Source organism: Triturus cristatus, chromosome 7 (genome assembly GCF_964204655.1).
Source record: "Triturus cristatus chromosome 7, aTriCri1.1, whole genome shotgun sequence".
Lineage (NCBI taxonomy): Eukaryota > Metazoa > Chordata > Amphibia > Caudata > Salamandridae > Triturus > Triturus cristatus.
The window spans coordinates 539940564-539964600 of NC_140590.1; the positions used below are offsets into that span (position 1 = coordinate 539940564).

General features: G+C 49.9%; 1 protein-coding gene across 1 annotated transcript in view; it reads left to right on the forward strand.

The window, feature by feature from the left end:
• Nucleotides 1-24037, forward strand: part of SRP68 (signal recognition particle 68) — a 326066-nt gene that overhangs the window by 254006 nt on the left and 48023 nt on the right. The window lies entirely within an intron of this gene.

The window sequence follows — 24037 nt, forward strand, 5'->3', positions numbered from 1 at the left end:
AGAGTAAGAGCTCACTCAACGAGGGCTGTGTCTATGTCTATAGCATTATTTGCGGTTGTGTCACTTCCCGAAATGTGCCGTGCAGCAATGTGGAAGAATAGACGCACATTTACTAGGCACTACTGCTTGGATTCAACAGTCCTAAATGAAACAGCGGTGGGACCAACAATACTTCGCAATCTATTTCATTAAGGTGAGCCATCCCCGTCTAACCTCCTGCCTTTTATTGCTGTATTGCATTCCTGTATCGTAGATTTACATTGTTTATTTGTTAACGGAATCTATTTCTTAATTGTTATTCCTATAATTATGATTAACATGTGGCTTTGTGTTTACTTAAAGGTCTGTTGTCACATCGTCCTGTTAAGTTGTTCAAGGCCATTATAAATGTGCTTCTCAACTGCTAGCTACTCTGATTCAAGCATGTGAATCTATGAAAGCTCCAATACCTTGAGTAAGAAATAAGTTACTTAACTGGAACTGTAGTTCTCCAGTATTGGAAGCTATCATAGATTCACATGCGACCCACCCTCCTCCCTGTGGGGATAACTCACCTTCCTCCATATAAACACTAGCTCTAGTGCTCGAAAATCTGAGGTTCTGAGCTTCTCCTAGAGATGTTCTAGAGGCTACTAGATGCTGCATGGGTAATGGAAAATATTGGTCTCTTTTTCAATAATGACTATGATAGGTTAATAAACTGTGAGGCGTAGGCCTTTTCTAGTCTACACCTATCAGTCTACTATTACTATTTAAAGTACCGGGACTCCCATCATGACGACAAGGGGGAAAGATTCAAGCATGTGAATCTATGAAAGCTTCCAATACTGGAGAACTACAGTTACAGGTAAGTAACTTATTTCTTTAAGTGTGCAAGGCTACACCTAAGAACTCTTAAGAATCATTTTTTATGTTGAGCTTAGTTGTTTGTCCAGAGTTGCTGAACAATACTGTCACAGCTTTTCTGAGATGACAAGGAAACCAAGGGTAAACTGCTATCCTTTGTAGCATTTTCAAGCACCATGAAAAGCTCATATTTTCATGATGTGAATTCTTACTTTAAGTCCTAAACCGAGAAATATATGTTCGAGGCATATGAGCTGCAGATTACACACTTGTGCATAGATCGCCATCTGGTGTTGGGCCCGGATGTTTGCAGTTTGTTTTTCCTCTTGGAAAGTCTTTGGAAGTCACGAGGTCGGTGACTCCTCCTTTGGATGGTATTGCGCATGGGCTTCGGCTCCATCCTCAGATTGTTTTTTTCCGCCATTGGGCTCGGATGTAATCTTCGCGCTCCGGTTCCGAACAGCTTCCAATTCGACGATCGACGCGCAATCCTCACCCCAAATCGCAGTATTGTTTCGATCGCGATCTCCCCACTCGACGCGCCTTCTCATCGGCACAGACCTTCGGTTCAAGTCGTCGACGGCGGCCTTCGGGCCTCTCCAATCTCCGGTCCTGGCTAATGGAAAGGACTCCATTTAAAAAGTGCCCTCGATGTGGGTCCAAATTTCCCCACACCGATCTCCACGAGGTATGCAATCTCTGCCTCTCCCCTGAACACGAGGCTCGAGACTGTCCGGCGTGTAAGTCCTTCCGGTCCAAAAAGACTATTCGGGACCGGAGAGCCAGAAGAACCATGGCGCACTCCTCGAGGACGATTCCGGACGACATCTTCGGAGAAGGCATCGACGCTCCGGAACAGCATTACACCGACGAGGGCCTCGTCAGCGCTTCCGAAGCTGATGACTCAGATGTGGAGGGCATCACCCCACCGCAGAGGGTCGTGAGTACTGATCTTCCACTGGCGGTCATGGGGAAGATAGCGGTCGCAAAAATGATCCTCGTCCCGCGCCTGCTATATCTCTAATCCAATCTTCCGGTGGTCCCCCCACGATCTCGGTTTCGCGAGCTCGACACCCTGCTGGGGACCCTCATCTGGGGCAATGGTTGCCGGCGTATTGCTCTGGCAAAACTGCAACTGCCCCTCGACCAAGGTGGGCTAGCGGCCCCATCGTTTGAGGCGTATTTCCTGGCCGCCCAATTGCAGTGGCTGTCACGCTGGACAGCAGGCCGGGCACAGGGGGAGCTGATCACCACGACAGGGCGCATTCAAACCCCTACTATTCACCGCATGTTGCTGCCAGGGGCAGCGCCGCTGCCGACTAAGCACCTCCAAGTAATGACTGCGCGTGCCTGTCTGGCACGTGTTCATCGTATGGACCGGGATGTGCCCTGTACTCCCCACTTCTGCCACTGAGAGGGTTCCCCAGGGGCCGGGTGCATTATACGGAGGGAATGCTGCAAACATGGATGGATCATGACAGAGGTGGGGATGATGTTTTTTGAGGGGCACTTGCAGACTTTTGACACACCGGTTGACGATTTCGAACTTCCCAGGGGACAGTTCCTACGGTATAGACAGCTCCTCACGGACTGCCGCAGGCAGTGGTGTGCGATTGACACGGAACCCCCCACACACCCGGTCATCCATGCGATCCTACAGATGGGGCCTGGACGCCACTTAGTCACTTGGATCTATAAAGCCATACGGACTCTAAGGCAACCCACACTTGCACCCCTCAGAGAATACTGGGAGACCGACTTCCACAGACCACTACATGACAGGGAATGGGCCAGGGCCCTTGAGCACACCGAGAAGGTTTCCCACAATTACCGCTTAAAGAATATACAATTGCACATCCTGCATAGGGCATACCTCACTCTCCCTGACAGCTCGTTTGCTTGCCCCAGATGCCTGGAGCCCACTGCCTCTTTCATACACATGTTCTGGAAGTGTCCGACACTTCACAGTTATTGGCACGCGATCCACACCGCCCTTCGCACGGTTACGGGGTTACAGGACTTGTACACATGGGAAGCTAGCGCCCTGTGTATCCATAGGCGGCACAAGCATAAGAAAGTGGAGAGGCGGTTTGCTTCCCTGGTGCTCCTCCTGGCCAAACGGTGCATCACCATGCACTGGAAGACACCGGAGGGGCCTCCTCTAGCGGCATGGGTGGGCGCAGTCAAAAAGTGGGGTAAGGCGGAGGAAGCATTACTCAGAGCGGAGGAAGCCCAAGGACGTCGCAAACACCCGATTTCTCTGCCCTGGGCCATGCTAATGCATTCCTTCGAGCAGGAGACAATAATGGTGGTGGGCCCACGAACGATTGGTCCCCCAAGGGCCCCTATGCCCCATGAGCCCACCCAGGGAGACGTACAAGGGGTCCAGGTGCCCGGCGGGTCATAAGTGTGAACTGCGACTGTTCCTTCATTATGCCTCCACACGGGCAGTGATCGGCGCTCCTGCCTCCCTCCTCTCTCGCCCCCCCCACCCCACGCCCGCGAAACACCAACAGTATACCCTGCAATGGTACAGCTCTCAGGCGCAAGATAACTACTGCTCAACATCCACGACATAGTGCACCCCCCAGTTCACATAGCCCCAGTTTGTTGATGGTTAACATGTGGCTGCAATCCCATAGCCTTTACGGTAAAATACAAAGGGGAGTAGGCACACTTAGTGGCCCCTGCAAGGCGCGGCGACCACCACGTGAGCTAGTTGGGTATACCTAGGCACAGGCCCCGGAAGCCTGACTGCAGCTCATACAGTGTGGAGACCCACATACCCTAGGCTCACACGCTCCGAAGTCCACACAGGGCGCGATTGAGCGCTCCTGTTTATAGGCCTATATCAAATCGCATTACCAGATGTGCTATTGTATGTACTGTTTTTATAAATGCCAATAAAAAGTGTTTCAAAAAATAAAAAAAATGTAAAAAAAAATCAAAGAGGCGGCTATAGGGGTAACAATAACTAAGGCAGAGGCAAAACAAACACCGCCCGCTCTGCCACACCGCCTACACAATGACTTCGGGGCAGACTCCAACATTTCCTTCCTGTCTGGGCTACCATCACCTCAGACAAATGGGTAACACAAATAATTTGGTCAGGCTACTGCCTAGAACGAATATCTACCCCCCAAACATTCCACCCAGACAACGCCCAATGTCACAAGAACATCTAATACTCCTAAAGCAGGAGGTAATCTCCCTCCTTCAGAAACAGGCAATAGAACACGTTCCTCAACCAACAAAATATGGGAGTCTACTCCCTAAATTTTCTCATACCAAAAAGGGACGAGACTCTTCGACCCATCCTAGATCTCCAGCCCCTAAACACATACATACACTCAGACCATTTTCATATGGTGACGCTTCAGCAGGTACTTCCGCTCCTCTCCCAAAACGACTTCCTGACCACTTGAGACCTAAAAGACGCTTATTTCCACATTCCAGTGCACAAAGCTCACCGGAAGTACCTCAGATTTGTAGCGGGCGGACAACACTACCAATTCAAAGTGCTCCCGTTCGGAGTCACAACAGCGCTACGGGTATTCACCAAGTGCCTAGCAGTGGTGGCAGCACATTTGCGAAGACAACACATTCACGTCTTCCCATACTTAGACGACTGGCTGTTAAAAGCCAGGTCATACAATCAGTGTGTACAATACACGTCCACCACTATTCAGCTACTCCACCAACTGGGCTTCACAGTAAACCATCAGAAGTCCCATCTACAACCATCCCACATAAAACAATACCTCGGTGCCACCATAGACACCTTAAGAGCGCTAGCCTACCCCAATCCTGCCAGGATTGCAAGCATTCAGGCTCTACGCACAAAATTCATAGCACAACACTCCCTTCCAGCTCAAGTGTTTATGCAACTAATAGGGATGATGGCCTCTTGCGTCTTCATAGTACCTCAGCCAAGACTCCAGATGCGTCCTCTCCAAGAGTGCTTAGCGCGACAGTGGAACCAGGCCCAGGGTCAATTAACAGATCTGGTGTTGGTAGACGGTCGCACCCATCGCTCTCTGCAGTGGTGGAACACCACAAACCTTTCCAAAGGTCGACCGTTCCTGTACCCAGTTCCTCAAATAGTACTGACAACGGACGCATCGCTCTCCGGCTGGGGAGCTCATCTATTACATCTCACCATACAGGGCAAATGGACACCTCAACAAAAGTTACTCCATATCAACCATCTGGAGTTACTAGCAATCTTCTTAGCCCTAAAATCTTTTCAAACCCAGATTTCAGGCAAGGCAGTCCTGATCCGCACAGACATGACAGCCATGTATTATATTCAAAAACAAGGCGGCACACACTCTCCATGGCTCTCTCAACTAGCACAGAGCATATGGAGATGGGCCATTCCCCAGAAAATCTTTCTCCTAGCTCAGCATGTCCCAGGAGTCCAAAACACAATGGCAGATCTGCTCAGCAGACAGGCACAACAGATCCACGAGTGGGAGCTTCACCCGCAAGTTCTTCACCCGTACTTTCAAATGTGGGGACATCCACAGATAGACCTCTTCGCCACCCATGAAAACGACAAATGCCCAAGCTTCGCTGCCAGATACCCACACCCATTGTCCAAAGGAAATGCGATATGGATGAACTGGTCAGGCAGATTTGCGTACGCTTTTCCGCCTCTCCCACTCATTCCACTAGTGGTGCGCAAACTACAACAACACTCCCTCACACTAATCCTAGTAGCTCCAACGTGGGCCAGACAACCGTGGTATACCACACTGCTGGAACTATCTGTAGTACCGCACCAAAAACTACACCTCTCTCCACGCCTCTTAACCCAGAACCATGGAGAGATCAGACACCCGCACCCAGCTCAGCTCAACTTTGCTATCTGGCTCCTGAAATCCTAGAATTCGGGTACCTAAATGTTCCCCCTGATTGTATGAACGTCATCAGAGAAGCTAGAAGACCTACCACTAGAGCGTGCTACGCCGCCAAGTGGAAACGTTTTGTTGTTTACTGCCATAACAACACCATCAGTCCACTGGACGTGTCCATTCAACACATCACAGGCTACTTACTCCACCTACAAAGGTGCAATCTAGCCTATACGTCCATTCGACTACACCTCGCAGCTATTGCAGCTTACCTACAAAACAGGCAACATCTATCACTCTTTAGAGTACCTGCCATTAAAGCCTTCATGGAAGACCTTAAAAGAATAATTCCCCCCAGAGTGCCACCCTCACCTGTGTGGAACTTAAATATCGTTCTCACAAGGCTAATGGGGCCTCCCTTCGAACCTCTGCACAAATGCGAACTACATTTTCTAACATGGAAAACCGCTTTTCTTGTAGCCATCACTTCCCTTAGAAGGGTCAGTGAGATACAAGCACTTACCATTCAAGAACCTTTTCTCCAAATGCACCACAACAAGGTTGTTCTCCGTATCAACCCAAAATTCCTCCCTAAAGTCATTTCTCCTTTTCACCTAAACCAAACAGTAGAACTACCAGTATTTTTCTCGCAACCACAGACCATTGCAGAAAGGGCTCTTCACACACTAGATGTCAAACGAGCCTTACTCTACTACATCCAAAGAACACAACCTTTCCGTAAGACCAAACAACTGTTTGTCTCTTTCTCTCCACCACACGAAGGCAGCCCCATCTCAAAATCGGGGATAGCTAGGTGGATTGTAAAATGCATTCAAATCTGCTACCACAAACCAAAGCGAACGCTATCCATTCCCCCTAAAGCCCATTCTACACGAAAAATAGAGGCTTCCATGGCATTATTAGGGAACATCCCATTAGATGACATCTGCAAAGCAGCTACATGGTCAGCACCACACACTTTCACTAAACACTATTGTGTAGATGTACAAACCAAGCAACAAGCTAGTGTGGGCCAGGCTGTATTCAAAACATTATTTCAAACCACTGCAACAGATACGGATGGTCGCCGCTAGGGTTGGGAACTGCTATATAATCTATGCACAAGTGTGTAATCTGCAGCTCATATGCCTCGAACGGAATATGCTACTTACCAGTATGCATCTGTTCTTGGCATGTAGAGCTGCAGATCTACACACGCCCACCCGCCTCCCCGGCTACCTGTATCTGTTCCAGTCTATCTTATTTAGATACACACACATGGGCATCTTCACTATTATTACTACGCTCCATCTTTCCCTGCTGGCGAAAAACAATCTGAGGATGGAGCCGAAGCCCATGCGCAATACCATCCAAAGGAGGAGTCACCGACCTCGTGACTTCCAAAGACTTTCCAAGAGGAAAAACAAACTGCAAACATCCGGGCCCAACACCAGATGGCGATCTATGCACAAGTGTGTAGATCTGCAGCTCTACATGCCAAGAACAGATGCATACTGGTAAGTAGCATATTCCTTTTTGTTTTTGCTAGACTTTTTCTAGCATCAGTAGTCAGTGAGCACTCATCACTTTCCCGCACTTACCCGTGTCTTGTCCTTGGGCTGTCTATAAAATAGTATCGTACTTCTGAAAAAATATTTTGGGTTTTATCTTTATGTTCAACGAGTGCTCTTAAGGGAACAAAACAAACCATTGTGAGAAAGTGGCTCTGTATATACTGTTCCCAAATAGGTACAGGGTGTACAGAGTCCACAGTCCCCAGAGGTTTGGAAGAGGCTAAAGTTAGATATAACCTTACTCTCTAAAGTGGTAGCTTGGTCGAGCAGTAAGGCAGTATCAGAGGACAGTGTAAAGCATTTGTTGCACACACTCAGTCAGCAAATGGTCTCACACACTCAATAACTGAACTCTAGGCCAATGGTTTATATATAAAAAATATATGCTTGTTTTATTTTAGAACCAACAATAGGTATTAAAATATACTGTTCGAGTCATATGAGCTGCAGATCACACACTAAGGATAAGATCGCCATCTGGTGTTGTGCTCGGATGATTGCAGGTTGTTGTTGTCTTCAGAAGAAGTCTTTGGTCACGAGATTGGTGACTCCTCCCCTGGACAACAGTGCGCATGGGCATCCACTCCATCCTCAGATTGTTTTTTTCCGCCATTGGGTTCGGATTAACTTTTTTCCGCTCCAGCAGAAAACTTATAGCAATCACTACAACTCTCATAACTTCAATACTCGACGTCGAAAACCATATCGGACCGACTCCGGACGCGGCTGATGGAAAGGACACCTTTTAAAAATTGCCCCCAATGTGGAGCAAAGTTCCCTCATAGCGATCACCACGAGGTCTGTAATCTCCTGCCTTTCACCAGACCACAACGAATCCAGCTGTCCAGCCTGCGCCACATTCCTTTCGAAGAAAACCATCCGGGACCGAAGAGCTCGACGCCATATCATGGCCAAGCCGGTTCCGGAACCAGAGGACATCTTTGCACAGTACGTCCCTGACGATGACTCCGAAGATCTCCAAATCGTGTCCGAGGCCGACGATTCAGTTCCGGGGCAGCCTGTGAGTACCAGCCCCCCTACCCCAACACCACCCAAAAAGACATTGGTCAAGACTCTGCCAACTGGGCCCAGTCGCGATCCAAAAACATCTTCTGAAGCCCCGCCCTCGGGCCCGGCTCTGAAGAAAAGTAAGCCTGCAGGTGGCTCGGGCTCGAGCAAACCTCATGTCATTGTGCCTATAATACCTTCGGCACCAAAGCAGGCTTCGGGACCGAAATCTCCATCGGGCCTGAAACGTTCTTCGGCGCCGAGGTCTCCACCGACACCAAAAGGCTCGTCGGCACCGAAAGGCTCGTCGGCACCGAAAGGCTCGTCGGCACCAAAAAGCACATCGGCACCGAAAAATCCACCGGACCCGAAAAGTTCTTCGGCACCCAAAACATCTTCGGTGCCAAAACACGTCCATAAAGACCCGAAAAAGTCGCGCCACAGCCGCCTTCGGATACTGAGGAACTCTTTCGACCTGATCCTAAACAAAAACGGATTTACATAAATCCGAACACTGGACATGTCACAGCGGTGCCCTACAAGGAAAGGAAGCTGGACTCACCACCTCCTCCAGCACCTCCAAAGAAGAAGGACTGTGCCACTTCACCCATACGTCCTTCCTCTCCTACAGTACCTCCTATTCCATCCCCCCAACCCCCACCGCCTGCACCTCTACCATCTCCTTCTCATACACCACCTCCACAGGATGATGATGATGATTTTGGGGGAGGGGGAGACCCAGATTTCTTTACTTATCCCACTGATCCTACTGATCCCTTTACACTCCCGGACACAGCACCAGTAGTTGACTGGACTTACCCTATGCCTGATGTGCCTGACCCCGCTCCATACCCCTCAAAACCCTCCCCTCCTGATGACCATTTAGGGTTCGGTCAGCTTATTAACAGAGCAGCATCGTTTCATGGTGTCACCATGCACACCGACATTCCTGAGGAGGACTTTCTGCTCGACACTTTTGAGCAATCCCAGAAAACAGTCCACATTCTACCCATGATTAAGGGAGTGATAAAGCAAGCCACTGAGGTTTTTAAAGACCCTGTCAGGGCCAGGGTTCTCAACCCCAGAATAGAAAAAAAATACAGACCAGCGCCACAAGATCCTGCGTACATCAAGGCGCAACTCCCCCTAGACTCACTAGTCGTCTCCAATGCCAGAAAAAGGGCCAACTCCCAAACAACCGGAGACACGCCGCCCCCAGACAAGGAGTCTAAACTCCTGGAGGCTTCCGGCAAAAGGGTTGCCGCTCAAGCGGCTAACCACTGGCGTATCGCAAATACACAGGCCCTATTGGCTCGTTATGATAGAGCCCATTGTGATTAGGGCTCCCGGTTTTATGGTATTTATTTTTTTGACATTTCCGTCTGTATTTATCCATATTTATTTTTTGCTACTTTTATTTGTATTTATCTATATTTATTTTGGGTTTTGAGAAAAAATAAAGCTGAAAATAGTATATTTCCACATTTATTTAACGGATAATATGCACTCATGCTTGAACGCCTGCCATGTTTCAATTATATGAATACGCGCAGAAGATAAATCAATGCACTTACATGAAAATATGCACATTTCAGTATCAACTTTGTGCATATCTACTGCTGAGTGAGATGCTTTACTAAAATGATTTTCTTTTTTAACCCCCTTACCTATCAATCCACACAACTATTTGCCTTACATTCATGGCAGACAGTATTTAGAATCACTCAAAAAAAGAGGCTGATTTCCCTTTTTATCCATATTTAAAAATAAATACAGACAAGAAAATGAATGTGTTCTGTCTGTATTTATCTGTAAAAATCAGTAAAAACGGAAAACAGGGAGCCTTAATTATGATCAACTGGAGGATCTCTTGCAACACCTGCCTGAACCTTTCAAAACACAGGCCACTGACCTCATACAAGAAGGCAAACTAATATCCAATGCCTCCATTAAATGTGCATTAGACGCAGCGGACACCGCCTCTAGGGCAGTCAACACAAGCGTATTGCTTAGACGCCACGCATGGCTGCGAATCTCCGGCTTCAAGCCGGAAGTACAAACCTCCATCCTTGCTCAACCCTTTAATCAGGAGCAACTATTCGGCCCTGCAGTAGACACTGCCCTAGAAAAAATGAAGAAAGATAATGAAACTGCAAAATCTATGGGAGCATTGCAGTCTACTCAACCCAGAGGCTCCTTTCGTCGCTCCTTTTATAGAGGAGCTTCCAAAAATGTGGGAACAGACAACTCTTCCACCTTCAAAGCATCAGGTCAAACATCCCCTAACAAAGGATATTTTAGAGGAGGATATCGGGGAAACAATAATAAAGGCCGGGGACGGGGCAACAACAACACCCGTCCTCTACAGCCACCAAACAGTGACTTGCCACCACTCCCCCCAGACCATTCCACTCCGGTCGGGGGCAGGCTTCAACAGTTCCTACCTGTCTGGAATACCATCACTACAGACAGGTGGGTAAGATAAAGTTCGAGGCATGTGGGCTGCTGAATTCATATCTGTGCATAGATCGCCGCCTAGTGTTGGGTCCGGATGTTTGCACGTTGTTGTCCTGGAAGAGTCTTCGAAGTATCCTTGGATAGGTGACTCCTCCCCTGGACTACAGTGCGCATGGGCATCCTCTCCATCCTCAGATTGTTTTTTTCCGCCATTGGGTTCGGATGTGCTATCTTAACTCAAGTTAGAAAAAACTTTGTCGAGGCCAAAAGGCCTTTAGTTCCCTTCGGTACTGTTCACTCGATCGGTTTCGACTCTACCTGTTAGCTTACTAACTTTTAGAACCAACTTTTCGCTTTTTACCTGACCATCGACGACACCGACGATGGAGTCGAGGACACCATTCAAGAGGTGCCCGGTATGCAATGCGAAATATCCCCATATCGACGTCCATCCGGTGTGCAACAAATGCTTGTCGCCGGACCACGACGAATCGACATGCATGGCCTGTGCCCGGTTCCGTTCCAAGAAGACTCTACGGAATCGACGAGCGGCGAGACTCGAAGCGCAGCACGCGGCACCGGCCCCGGCAGACATCTTCAACGCCGAAGATGTCGAAGAATTGGAAATCCTACCCTCCAGTCCCGTTTCCGAACATGACTCCGGTTCGGACGACGTCGACGAATCACTCTTTCGCAGAGATGAAGACCACACCGAGGTAGGAGACTGCGATGAGGCCTTAGGGGCCGAAGAGAGTAGCTCCAATGACGAGCAAGGCCTACCCGTTCAGACTGAAGAGAGCCCAGTGCCACAGTCTATGGCTCCGGTCGAGGGATCGCCTTCGGGCCTTACCCGAGACCTATCCCGCAGTTCTTCGGCCCCGGCCTCGGACGTTCAGCGGCAGCCATTATTACCTAAACCGGCTGGTTTCCCTTCCACCAAACCGAAACCGAAAGCTGCACTGGTTCAAATGAAACCGAAAGTGGCGCAAGTCGGAGCGAGGCCTTCCACACCTTCGACGCCAGCGACACGCGTCGGCACCGAGCGCACCAAACGAGACTTCGGTGCCGAACTTGAGGCGGCCGACGTCGGAGTCGGCATACGGAAAAAGGCCCTCGGTGCCATCAAACCTGCTCGGCTCGCGGCGCCGACGCCATCGACTCCTAAACCAAAGGTCACACTGCCTGCTGCGTCTCACGTCGCTTCCACGGCAACACCAAAGCCTCATGCATCGAAAACGTCGACGGCCATTCCCGCCCCTCGACTCGATGACCCACCGGCGCCGAAAAAGTCCACGGCCGCCTCTACAGACCTGGTCGGCGCTAAGGCCTCGAAAGCGCTCCAAGTGCGAACCGTTGCAGCACAAAGCAGCAAAACCAAAACGGTCCTCCAGGACACATCGGGCTCCGGCCCAATAAAAGCTCAAGCAGCCTCTTCGGCGCCAGCCAACATAACTTTTGGCCTGCCGCCATCCACGGTCCCAAAATGTTCCAACTCAGGACACAGGTCACCCACACCACGGTTACACCTGCTGAGACGTCTCCATCACATTACATCGACGCCAACACCGGCAGGATGATTATCCATGAACGGAGGATAACTTCGGAGCCACCTTTGGACCCTTTCAGGATCCCACTAAAAAGAAAGCTGCCTGTGGACTCAGAACCTGTGCTTTGCGAATCTTTCGACTCGCCCTACCAGGACCCACAATCATTCTCTCCCACACACTCCGACACGGATGCGTTGGCACACTATATGGATGACCAAGTCCCTTACCACGGAGACATGGACCCTGATGACCAACAGGACCCTGATCAAACTTGGGGCGACCCTGCAGACCCCAGTGCACCTCTAGATGCACAGGACCCACAACTCTATGGAGCGACAACATCTCCCACAGAGGACACTGCAGCGTTCAACGCTCTCATTGAACGTGCTGCGAATAATCATGGAGTGCAGCTTCACTCTGACACCGTGGAGGACGACTTCCTTATGAACACTTTCGCTTCCTCAGAAAGGCATGTAAAGACTCTGCCCATGTTGAAAGGGGTCCTCAAACCAGCCAAGGACATCTTCAAGGAACCCACCAGGGCAAGGGTGATAAACCCCAGGATCGAAAAAAATACAGATCAGCACCTGGGGACCCTACTTACATCAGAGGCCAATTACCTCTCGACTCCATTGTCGTTGCGAATGCTCGCAAGAGGGCACACTCGCAAACGACAGGTGACGCTCCTCCCCCGGACAAAGAGTCCAAGGTGTTAGAGACCTCTGGCAAGCGAGTTGCCGCACAGGCTGCCAACATATGGCGCATAGCCAACACTCAAGCGCTCCTTGCCCGCTATGACAGAGCGCACTATGACACGTTGGAACAACTACTCCAACATCTCCCTGACCAGTTCAAAGAAGGTGCAGAAATTCTTATCAGAGAGGGACAGCTACTCACAAATGCTTCCATCAAGTGTGCACTAGATGCCGCAGACACAGCTGCCAGGGCCATAAACACAAGCGTCATGCTGCGACGACATGCCTGGTTGCGAATCTCCGGATTCAAACCGGAGGTGCAAAATAATATACTCAACCAGCCTATCAACCCCGACTATTTATTCGGGCCGGAGGTTGACACCACCCTTGAGAAAATCAAAAAAGACACGGACACTGCAAAGTCTATGGGGGCTCTCCAGACTCAGTCCTTTCGGAGCAGCTCTTTTCGTCGCCCCGGAAATAAAGGAGCAGGTAGAGGACAGGGGTCACAGCAGACATACAACAAGGGCAATACACAAACCACCTACGATAAAAACACCCGGGGTGGATATCGTGGCTCCAGTACAAAGGGCAGGGGACGCGGCTATGGCAACACCAGGTCCTCCCCCAAGAACAAGCAGTGACGCCCTCTCCCTTCCTCCCGACCGCATAACACCTGTCGGGGGAAGGCTACAAAGGTTCCTGTCCACGTGGAACTCCATCACCACGGACAGGTGGGTCAAAGATATTGTCAAATACGGTTACTGTCTAGAGCTAACCTCCACTCCACCCACAATACCACCAAGAAACCGTCCTATGTCCTCAGAGCACTTAACGCTCTTACAGCAGGAGGTGCAAAGTATGCTTCTAAAAGGCGCTATAGAGGTCGTACCCGTCCACGAGCAGGGTACGGGAGTGTACTCCCTCTACTTTTTAATACCAAAAAAGGACGGGTCACTCAGACCTATACTAGACCTGAGACCCCTGAACCGGTACATTCTTTCCGAGCACTTTCACATGCTCACTCTCCAGCAAGTCCTTCCGCTTCTCAAGCAGGGAGACTTCCTGGCCACACTGGACCTCAAGGATGCGTATTTCCACATACCCATTCACCCCTCACACAAAAAATACCTCAGGTTCACTGTTCAGGGACAGCACTATCAATTCAAAGTCCTGCCCTTCGGCGTGACAACAGCACCCAGGGTTTTCACAAAGTGCCTAGCTACTGTGGCGGCACATCTACGGAGGCAGCACATACACGTCTAACCCTACCTGGACGACTGGCTCGTTCAAGCGAAGTCAGCCCAGCAATGTGCCAGCCACATGTCCCGCACCATTCACCTCCTTCACAGTCTGGGATTCTCACTAAATTACCCAAAATCCCACCTCCAGCCCGCACACGTACAACAGTACCTAGGTGCGACTATAGACACTCTGGCAGCCACAGCTCAGCCAAATTTAGTGAGGATCAACAGCATGCAAATGCTGTTTTCAAAGTTCAAACCCCAACACTCCCTTCCTGCGCGAGTGTTTATGCAGTTGATAGGCATGATGGCCTCCTGCATTTTCATAGTCCCGCACGCGAGATTACATATGCGCCCGCTTCAGGAGTGCTTAGCACGTCAGTGGAATCAGGCTCAAGGACAGTTGAAAGACCTAGTGTTGGTGAGCGGTCGGGCATACAACTCTCTGCATTGGTGGAATCCACAAAACCTTTGCAAGGGCCGACCGTTCCAAGAGCCTGTTCCACAAATGGTACTGACAGCGGACGCGTCTCTCCAAGGATGGGGAGCTCATGTACTCCACTACACAGTGCAGGGACTATGGACAACACAACAGAAGAAGATGCACATCAACCTTCTGGAACTGATGGCAATCTTCCTGGCCATGAAGGCATTCAAAGTACATCTGTGCAACAAGGTCGTGTTGATTCGGACGGACAACATGACCGCAATGTACTACATACAGAAGCAGGGAGGAACACACTCTCCACAGTTGTCTCATCTGGCTCAGAGCATGTGGAAGTGGGCCATTCAGAGGAACATGTTCCTCATGGCGGAACACCTCCCCGGCAAGGACAACCAGATGGCGGATCTGCTCAGCAGACACAGCCACCAGATGCACGAGTGGGAGTTACACCCATCAGTACTCCAACCGTACTTCCAGCAGTGGGGTCATCCAGAGATAGACCTCTTCGCCACAAGCGAAAACGCAAAATGCCAAAGCTTTGCCGCCAGGTTCCCACATCCGCAGTCGCAGGGCAATGCGATATGGATGAACTGGTCCAGCAGATTTGCGTACGCTTTTCCCCCAGCGCCGTTGATACCGCTGGTGGCTCGCAAACTCAGACAACACTCCCTGACACTTGTCCTAGTTGCTCCTACGTGGGCACACCAGCCATGATACACCACCTTCCTCGAACTTTCCGTGGTGCCGCATCAAAGGCAGCGGATCAAACCCGCGCATTTGACGCAGAACCATGGAGAGATTCAGCACCCAGATCCGCAACAGCTGAACCTGGCAATCTGGCTCCTGAAGTCCTAGAGTTTGGCTACCTCAACCTGCCACCTGACTGTATGGACATCATCAAGGAGGCCAGGAGACCCACTACAAGAGCTTGCTATGCAGCCAAATGGAAAAGGTTCGTCATTTATTGCGGTAATAATGACGTTAACCCGCTGGACGCATCCATCCAAAACATCATTTGTTACCTCCTACACCTATACCGATGCAATCTGGCGTACACCTCTATACGTGTCCATTTGACCGCAATATCAGCCTATCTGCAAACCAGGCAGCACCTCTCACTATTCAGAGTGCCCGCCATTAAAGCATTCTTGGAAGGACTCAAACGAGTCATTCCTCCAAGCCACCCACCGGCTCCAATGTGGAACCTCAACCTGGTCCTCACACGCCTGATGGGTCCACCCTTTGAACCTCTCCACTCATGCGAGATTCAATTCCTCACCTGGAAAGTAGCTTTCCTGGTAGCGATCACTTCTTTAAGAAGAGTTAGTGAACTCCAGGCACTAACAGTTCAAGAGCCATTTATACAGGTTCATGCCAACAGGGTCGTACTACGTACCAACCCCAAATTCATGCCCAAGGTGATATCGCAGTTCCACATGAATCAAAGTATTGAACTGCCCGTTTTCTTCCAAAACCCACAAACTGTCGCGGAAAGGGCACTCCACACACTAGATGTCAAAAGGGCCCTCATGTATCACATCGACAGGATTAAACCCTTTAGGAAGACAAAACAACTGTTCGTTGCCTTTGCCCCACACCACAAAGGTAACGCCATCTCCAAAGCAGGGATAGCCAGATGGATAGTTAAGTGTATCCAAATTTGTTATCAAAAGGCAAAACGCACATTAACTATTCCCCCACGAGCCCACTCAACACGTAAGTTAGGGGCCTCCATGGCTTTTCTGGGAAATATTCCCCTGCATGATATATGTAGATCAGCCACCTGGTCCACTACACACACATTTACCAAACACTATTGTGTAGATGTGCAATCAAAACAGCAGGCAGCTGTAGGACAGGCTGTTCTCAAAACCCTTTTTCAGACCGCTGCAGCTGGCACTGGTAGCCGCCGCTAATAGAGGGCACTGCTATATATTCTATGCACAGATATGAATTCAGCAGCCCACATGCCTCGAACTGAATATGCTACTTACCAGTATGCATCTGTTCTTGGCATGTAGGGCTGCTGACATTCATATCGCCCTCCCTCCTCCCCGGCGCCTGTAGCAGCTGCAGCTCTCAGAATTACTGTAAGCATGGTCATCACTTTCTGTATCTACTCCATCACTGCCACAATGGCGAAAAACAATCTGAGGATGGAGAGGATGCCCATGCGCACTGTAGTCCAGGGGAGGAGTCACCTATCCAAGGATACTTCGAAGACTCTTCCAGGACAACAACGTGCAAACATCCGGACCCAACACTAGGCGGCGATCTATGCACAGATATGAATGTCAGCAGCCCTACATGCCAAGAACAGATGCATACTGGTAAGTAGCATATTCATTATCCAATATGGCTACTGCCTCGAACTCATAAACCCGCCCCCAAACATACCACCCAGACACCATCCCATGACGTCTCACCACCTCACGCTCCTCAAACAGGAAATACAGTCTTTGCTTCAGAAAAACGCAATAGAACCTGTTCCACTACAACATCAGGGCACAGGAGTATATTCTCTATACTTCCTCATTCCCAAAAAGGACAAAACCTTGAGACCCATACTGGACCTCAGACTACTGAACCAGTACATACAATCAGATCATTTCCACATGATCACTCTCCAACAGGTCCTTCCATTGCTTCAACAAGGAGACTTCATTGCCACATTAGACCTCAAGGACGCATATTTTCACATCCCTATGCATCCCGCTCACAGGAAGTATCTACGATTCGTGGTAGACGGTCAGCACTATCAGTTTACAGTTCTCCCATTCAGAGTAACAACTCCACCAAGGGTATTCACCAAGTGCTTGGCAGTTGTGGCAGCATATCTCAGGAGACAACAAATCCATGTCTTTCCCTATCTGGACGACTGGCTCATAAAAGCCAATACTCTAGACAAATGCGTTCACCACACCCACCGCACTATTCAAACCCTGCACAACTTGGGATTTACCATCAACTATCCCAAATCTCAACTACAACCCTCCCAAGTACAACAATACCTGGGAGCCACCATAAACACAGCCAAAGCCGTAGCTTATCCCATCATAGCCAGGATAGCCAACATACAAAGTCTGATCAAAACATTTCAAACACAACACTCTCTCCCCGCAAGAGAGTTCATGCAACTCTTAGGCATGATGGCGTCATGCATCTCCATAGTCCCTACGCACGCCTTCAAGTGCGTCCCTTACAGGAATGTCTAGCACAACAGTGGAATCAGGCCCACGGACAACTTACCGATCTGGTGTTGGTGGACAGCCGCTCACTTCGCTCACTGAAGTGGTGGAACACCATCAACCTGTCCAAAGGGCGGCCGTTCTTGGAGCCCCTTCCACAAGTTGTGCTGACCACCGACGCATCTCTCACAGGGTGGGGAGCCCACCTCCTTCAACACACCACTCAGGGACGGTGGACCACTCAACAAAAACAGTTCCACATCAATCACCTAGAACTTCTAGCGGTGTTCCTAGCCCTGAAATCCCTCCAAGTGCATCTCCAAAATAAAACTGTCCTCATCCGCACGGACAACATGACCACAATGTATTACATACAGAAACAAGGAGGGACATATTCTCTACAACTGTCCCAACTGGCGCAACAAATTTGGAAATGGGCAATTCCACGGAACATCTACCTGCTAGCAGAACATCTCCCATGGGTACAGAACAAGGTGGCCTAACTCTTAAGTCACCACACACAGCAGATACACGAATGGGAACTACACTCCAAAGTCTTACTCCCATTCTTCCAAAAGTGGGGACAACCAGACATAGACCTGTTCGCCACACCAGAAAACGCAAAATGCCCAATCTTCGCCGCAAGGTCCCCACACCCGCGATCAAAGGGCAATGCAATATGGATGAATTGGTCAGGCAGATTTGCGTACGCTTTTCCACCTCTCCCTCTCATTCCATTAGTGGTACGCAAACTGAAACAACAGTCGCTGACACTCAACCTAGTGGCTCCCACTTGGGCACGTCAACCCTGGTTCACCACACTTTTGGAACTATCGCTAGTTCCACATCAAAAACTGCATCTCTCCCCGGATCTCTTAACCCAGAACCATGGAGAAATCAGACACCCAGATCCTCAAACACTGAACTTGGCAATCTGGCTCCTGAAGTCTTAGAGTTCGGGTACCTCAACCTTCCTCCAGACTGTATGAATATCATTAAAGAAGCCAGGAGACCTACTACTAGGGCATGCTAGGCTGCAAAATGGAAACGATTTGCCATTTACTGCGCTAACAATGACATACAACCACTGGATGCTTCCATCCAGAACATCATTTGCTATTTATTGCACTTGCAAAGATGCAATTTAGCGTATTCCTCTATACGTCTACATCTAGCGGCATTAGCAGCCTATTTGCAAAATAGACACCTGTCCCTCTTTAAGGTACCAGCTATTAAAGCATTTATGGAGGGTCTTAAAAGAATCATTCCTCCAAGGTTACCGCCTTCCCTGGTGTGGAACCTTAATATTGTTCTAACAAGGCTCATGGGTCCACCATTTGAACCAATGCACAAATGCGAACTGCAGTTCCTAACATGGAAAGTGGCTTTCCTCATCGCAATCACATCCCTGCGAAGAGTAAGTGAAATACAAGCCTTAACTCTCGAAGAACCCTTCCTACAACTACATCGGAACAAAGTGGTTCTTAGGACGAATCCAAAATTCCTTCCTAAAGTCATTTCCCCTTTCCATCTAAACCACTCTGTGGAACTGCCAGTCTTCTTCCCTAATCCAGACTCAGTAGCCGAGAGGGCACTTCATACCTTAGATGTTAAAAGAGCCTTGCTCTATTACATCGACAGAACCAAACCTTTTCGGAAAACCAAGCAACTGTTTGTTGCTTTCGCTCCACCACATAAAGGCAACCCCATTTCCAAATCGGGTTATCGCCAGATGGATAGTCAAGTGTATCCAAATATGTTACCAAAAAGCTAAACGTACTCTTACCGTTCCCCCTAGGGCGCACTCCACGCGTAAAATAGGGGCCTCTATGGCATTCTTAGGGAACATCCCCTTAGAAGACATTTGCAAAGCAGCCACATGGTCTACTACTCACACCTTCACTAAGCATTACTGTGTTGATGTGCAATCCAAACAACAAGCTTCAGTAGGCCAAGCTGTCCTAAAAACTCTATTCCAAACTGCTGCAACTGATACAGGTGACCACCGCTAGGGGAGGCACTGCTATGTAGTCTATCCTTAGTGTGTGATCTGCAGTTCATATGCCTCGAACGGAATATGCTACTTACCAGTACGCATCTGTTCTTGGCATGTAGAGCTGCAGAGCCACACACGCCCACCCGCCTCCCGGGGACCTGTATCTGTTCCAGCATTGTCTTAATTAGACACTACACATGGACATCCTTTCTCTTTACTTCTTACACACTCCATCATTTCCCATCATGGCGAAAAACAATCTGAGGATGGAGTGGATGCCCATGCGCACTGTTGTCCAGGGGAGGAGTCACCAATCTCGTGACCAAAGACTTCTTCCGAAGACAACAACAACCTGCAATCATCCGAGCCCAACACCAGATGGCGATCTTAACCTTAGTGTGTGGCTCTGCAGCTCTACATGCCAAGAACAGATGCATACTGGTAAGTAGCATATTCCTTCTCAGAATGAGATGCTTTATATAAATACTTTAGCAATATGCAATTGACTTTTGTAGAAAGTTACAAGTGGTTGCAATAAGCAACACAATTTTGAACACAATAATGCATTGAGCTCAATGGAAGTTTCAAGTTATTTGCCACAGATTATTTTTAGGATTACTTTTGGAATTCCAGGACTGGATCCTAGATTCAGTCCTGGGTCAGTACTTGGAATCAAATGATAAAAGTCGACTTAATTACTGTGATGATTTTTAGACAATATTTTGCTATTTTAAAAGTTGACACTTAGAAAATATTTCATAGAAAACAGTCAATGATTCCCTATGGCAGAAAATTCAAGTTGCAGGTATAGTATGTTCTCGTTACTTTTGTAATCCAGTACTGGGTGCCTAGACTCAGTACTGGGACCTTTATCCAAAACAGGCAAGTACAGTTGGTTCACCCTCAGCGGCACAAGGGCGGCCGGGTGCAGAGAGAGTTTGGCCCAATGTTATCCTATGAGAGGTAGGGGGGCCTTGGTTGGTGCCTGCTGACTAGCAGGCCACGTGGCTGTGGGACCTGGGCTCCTGGTCACTTGCTCAGGGCAAGTGGGGAAGTAGATAGGTGTAGAGGTTGCACTGCCAGGACCACTCTGGCGGCTGGGTGCAGGGTGTTTTTGAGCCTTCAGGCGCTCAATTGATTTCAATGGGAAATCTCCGGTTTAGAAAAAGACTGCAAGCTCGGGGACGAAGATTCTTCAGGTGCCACCACCACTTCGAGAGGTAAGTCGGGTAGTTGGAGGATAGGTAGGTACCCCGGGATTGGGCACCGGGGGCCGCGCAGCGCCAGGTGCAGGGGTGCCTTTTGGTGTCGGGAAATCTTACCCTCTGTTGATCGCGGTTGGGGGGGCACCTGGTTCTGAGGCTGCAGGCTTCTTCAGGAGTGTCGAGGGAGGTCCTTGGGTGCCGGACTCGGGGTCAGAGTCGCCGTGGGGTCTTCCTCGTGGTCTTTGTTCACTCCGGCACAGGCCAGGCTTGGCGGGTGCAGAGTGTGAAGGGTTCGCGGTTCCGGGCTGCTGCCAGGGTTTAGAAGTAGATTTTGAGTAGAGCCTCATGGGAGTCTCAGGGGTTTAGAGTCAAAAGGTAGCCAGGTCCTCCGGGGTTTGTGAGGTTGCTGGCCACAAGAGATGCCTGGTTGGAGCAGGAGCAGGTTCGAGGGTCGACAGGCCGGTAGGGCTGGGGCCAAAGCAGTTGGTGTCTTCCTCTTCTTAGCAGCTGCAGGGCAGGTCTTCTTTCTTCTAGCTCTTCTTCGGATTTCTGAATCTGGAATCTGGGGAAGGAAGGTGCAGGGTGCCACAGGTAGGTGAAGGGCATGGACTAATGGGTCCCTGTCCTGAGGTGGGTACACGCCCTATCCTATCTCTCTCCTGTGGGAGGGGGGCAGTAGCCTAGTCCTGATTGGGCAGGGCTTCCCATCTTCAAGATGGCGAGATCCCGGAGATGTGCTTCGCCTTGCCCACCTGAGGGGTGGGGTTGGCAGGCTGGCACATCCCCTGTCCTTATTTGGGGTTTCCGGCCAAGCTTCCCGCCAGACTGGGGGGTTGCAGTGGCCTGGGGGAGCTCACAGAGGCGGCATGCCTTTGAAGCTTCCCCCTGCCCATCCTGGGGGAGGAGATTTAGCACCTCGCCCAGGATGTGCATTGTTGCAGGCCCAGGAGAGCAGGGGCTCTCCTACCCAGGGGTCCAGCAACATGTCTGCTGTGTGGCAACCTAGGCAGCCTCAGAACAGACGTGGATTGTAGGTTAGGTTTTAGGGGGCATCTCTAAGATGCCCTCTGGGGTGCTTGGTACATTAAATCCCACACTGGCATCAGTGTGGGTTTAATGTTACTGATAAGTTTGATACCAAACTTCTTAGTCTTCAGTGTTGCCATTATGGTGCTGTGAAGTTAGAGTTTGACGAGCTCACAGCACCATGTACTCTTAAATGGCAGCACTGCACTTACAGTGCCCAGGAATGGACCTGGGTATTGTAGGGGCACAGGGCTCTTGCTCCTGTGCCCACACCATTGGCATAGGGCACCCAGCTAGAGGGGTGGCTGATGTATGCCATGGCAGTGTAGGTGGTGGGCATGGCACACAGGGATGTGTGCCATGTCGACTCTGTTTTGTCTTGTACCCAGACACCCAGCCTGCAAGGGCAGTGTGTATGTATGTAAGGGTACAGGGCTTCTAAGGGTGGCACAGTGAGTGCTGCAGCCCTTAGAGGCCTTCCCTGGTCACAAGGCCCTGGGTACCTAGGGTGCCATTTACCAGGGGCTGGCATGTGGCCAGGGTTTGCCAATTTGTGTTTTGTGTTTTAAGGGAACGAACATAGGCCCTGGGCACCTGATTGGCAGGAGTCCAGGGCACACTCAGTCAAAGTACATTCAGCAAAAAGTGGGGGCATACCATGCAAGAAAGATGGCACTTTCTCACAACCATTTATTATTCTCTGTTAATGGTATCACCTTCCTTACACAGGTGCTCTAATCTGAAGATAAGCTGTGACTTATGTTGATGAAGTATAATTAACCCAGGATGTATGAAAACCACTCCAATGGCCTCTGGATCATTTCCATTGGAATCCATATCCTAGTCACCATAGTCAGTACCTCTCTCATCTCATTTCCTCCTTTTCGGGGAGGGTCATATTTTACTGTCAGCAAATTGTTACCATGCAAGCCATATTAACCATTAATCTTTTTAAAGACTGTGGATTTGTTACTTTGCTATTAGATGCAGCCGCCAGCAGAGTTACTACATAGTCCTCCTTTTCCAATTTGGACACCGTATGTGTCCTGAGATTTTCGTGGCTAAACAATCTGGTGTTTTCAAATCCCTTTCGCTTCCCCTCTGATGCTTCTTGCCAGCAGTTTGGGCCTATGTTTGCAATGCCTTCCTTTGGCACTGCAAACATACATATAGTGGCACAAGTCCTGCAGTCGGCTCTTTATCACACAGGAATAGGTTCACTGGTTTCCTGGTAGAAGCCACCCACCCCCGTAGTGCTAACATGGGGTGGCCATGATGGCGGATGAGTTTTGAGGGCACTCCCGGACTTTCTCTGCAATCCTCCATCATTACTGCCTATGTCTCCCTAGGTGCTCTAGACCCCTGCCAAAAGGGCCACTACACCCCTGATGGCACTCCCGGACACCGACAGTGCAGAACACGCGGACACCGAGAGTGCCGGACACCCATCCTATACGGCCATCTTAGTCGGAGCCAGCAAAATGTCGACAGCCTAGTCGGCTGTGAGGAGGGCCCGCCTGGCTGACACCAACGCTGCATGCTTAGCCCAATACCCTCGCCTAGTGAGTGTGGACCCAGGCTGAGCTCCCTCCCGACACCACAAACCCCCCTCCCCATTCAGAGATGGCAGCGAGGAGTAACCATGGCAGGTTAGTCTGCACCCAGAGTTAGCGGGGTGGGGGACTGAGGCAGGGCTGAGGCCCGTATCCCCTCCGCACTTCCACGGCAAAACCTGCACAGAGCTGCTGCAGAGGATCTCGCCCAAACAGTGGTGAGGCCTGGAGGAAAGAAGCGGCTCGAGGTGAGAGGCGGCCTCTCCAGCTGCTCATGCTGCCTCCTCTTGGTTCCTGGAGGTAGGCGGGCTGGAGGAAGCAGGTCCTCTCCTTTTCAAGCTCGGACGCCATGGGAATTAACTGTGGGTGCCTGAGTCAACCCCTGCTAGAGTCCGGT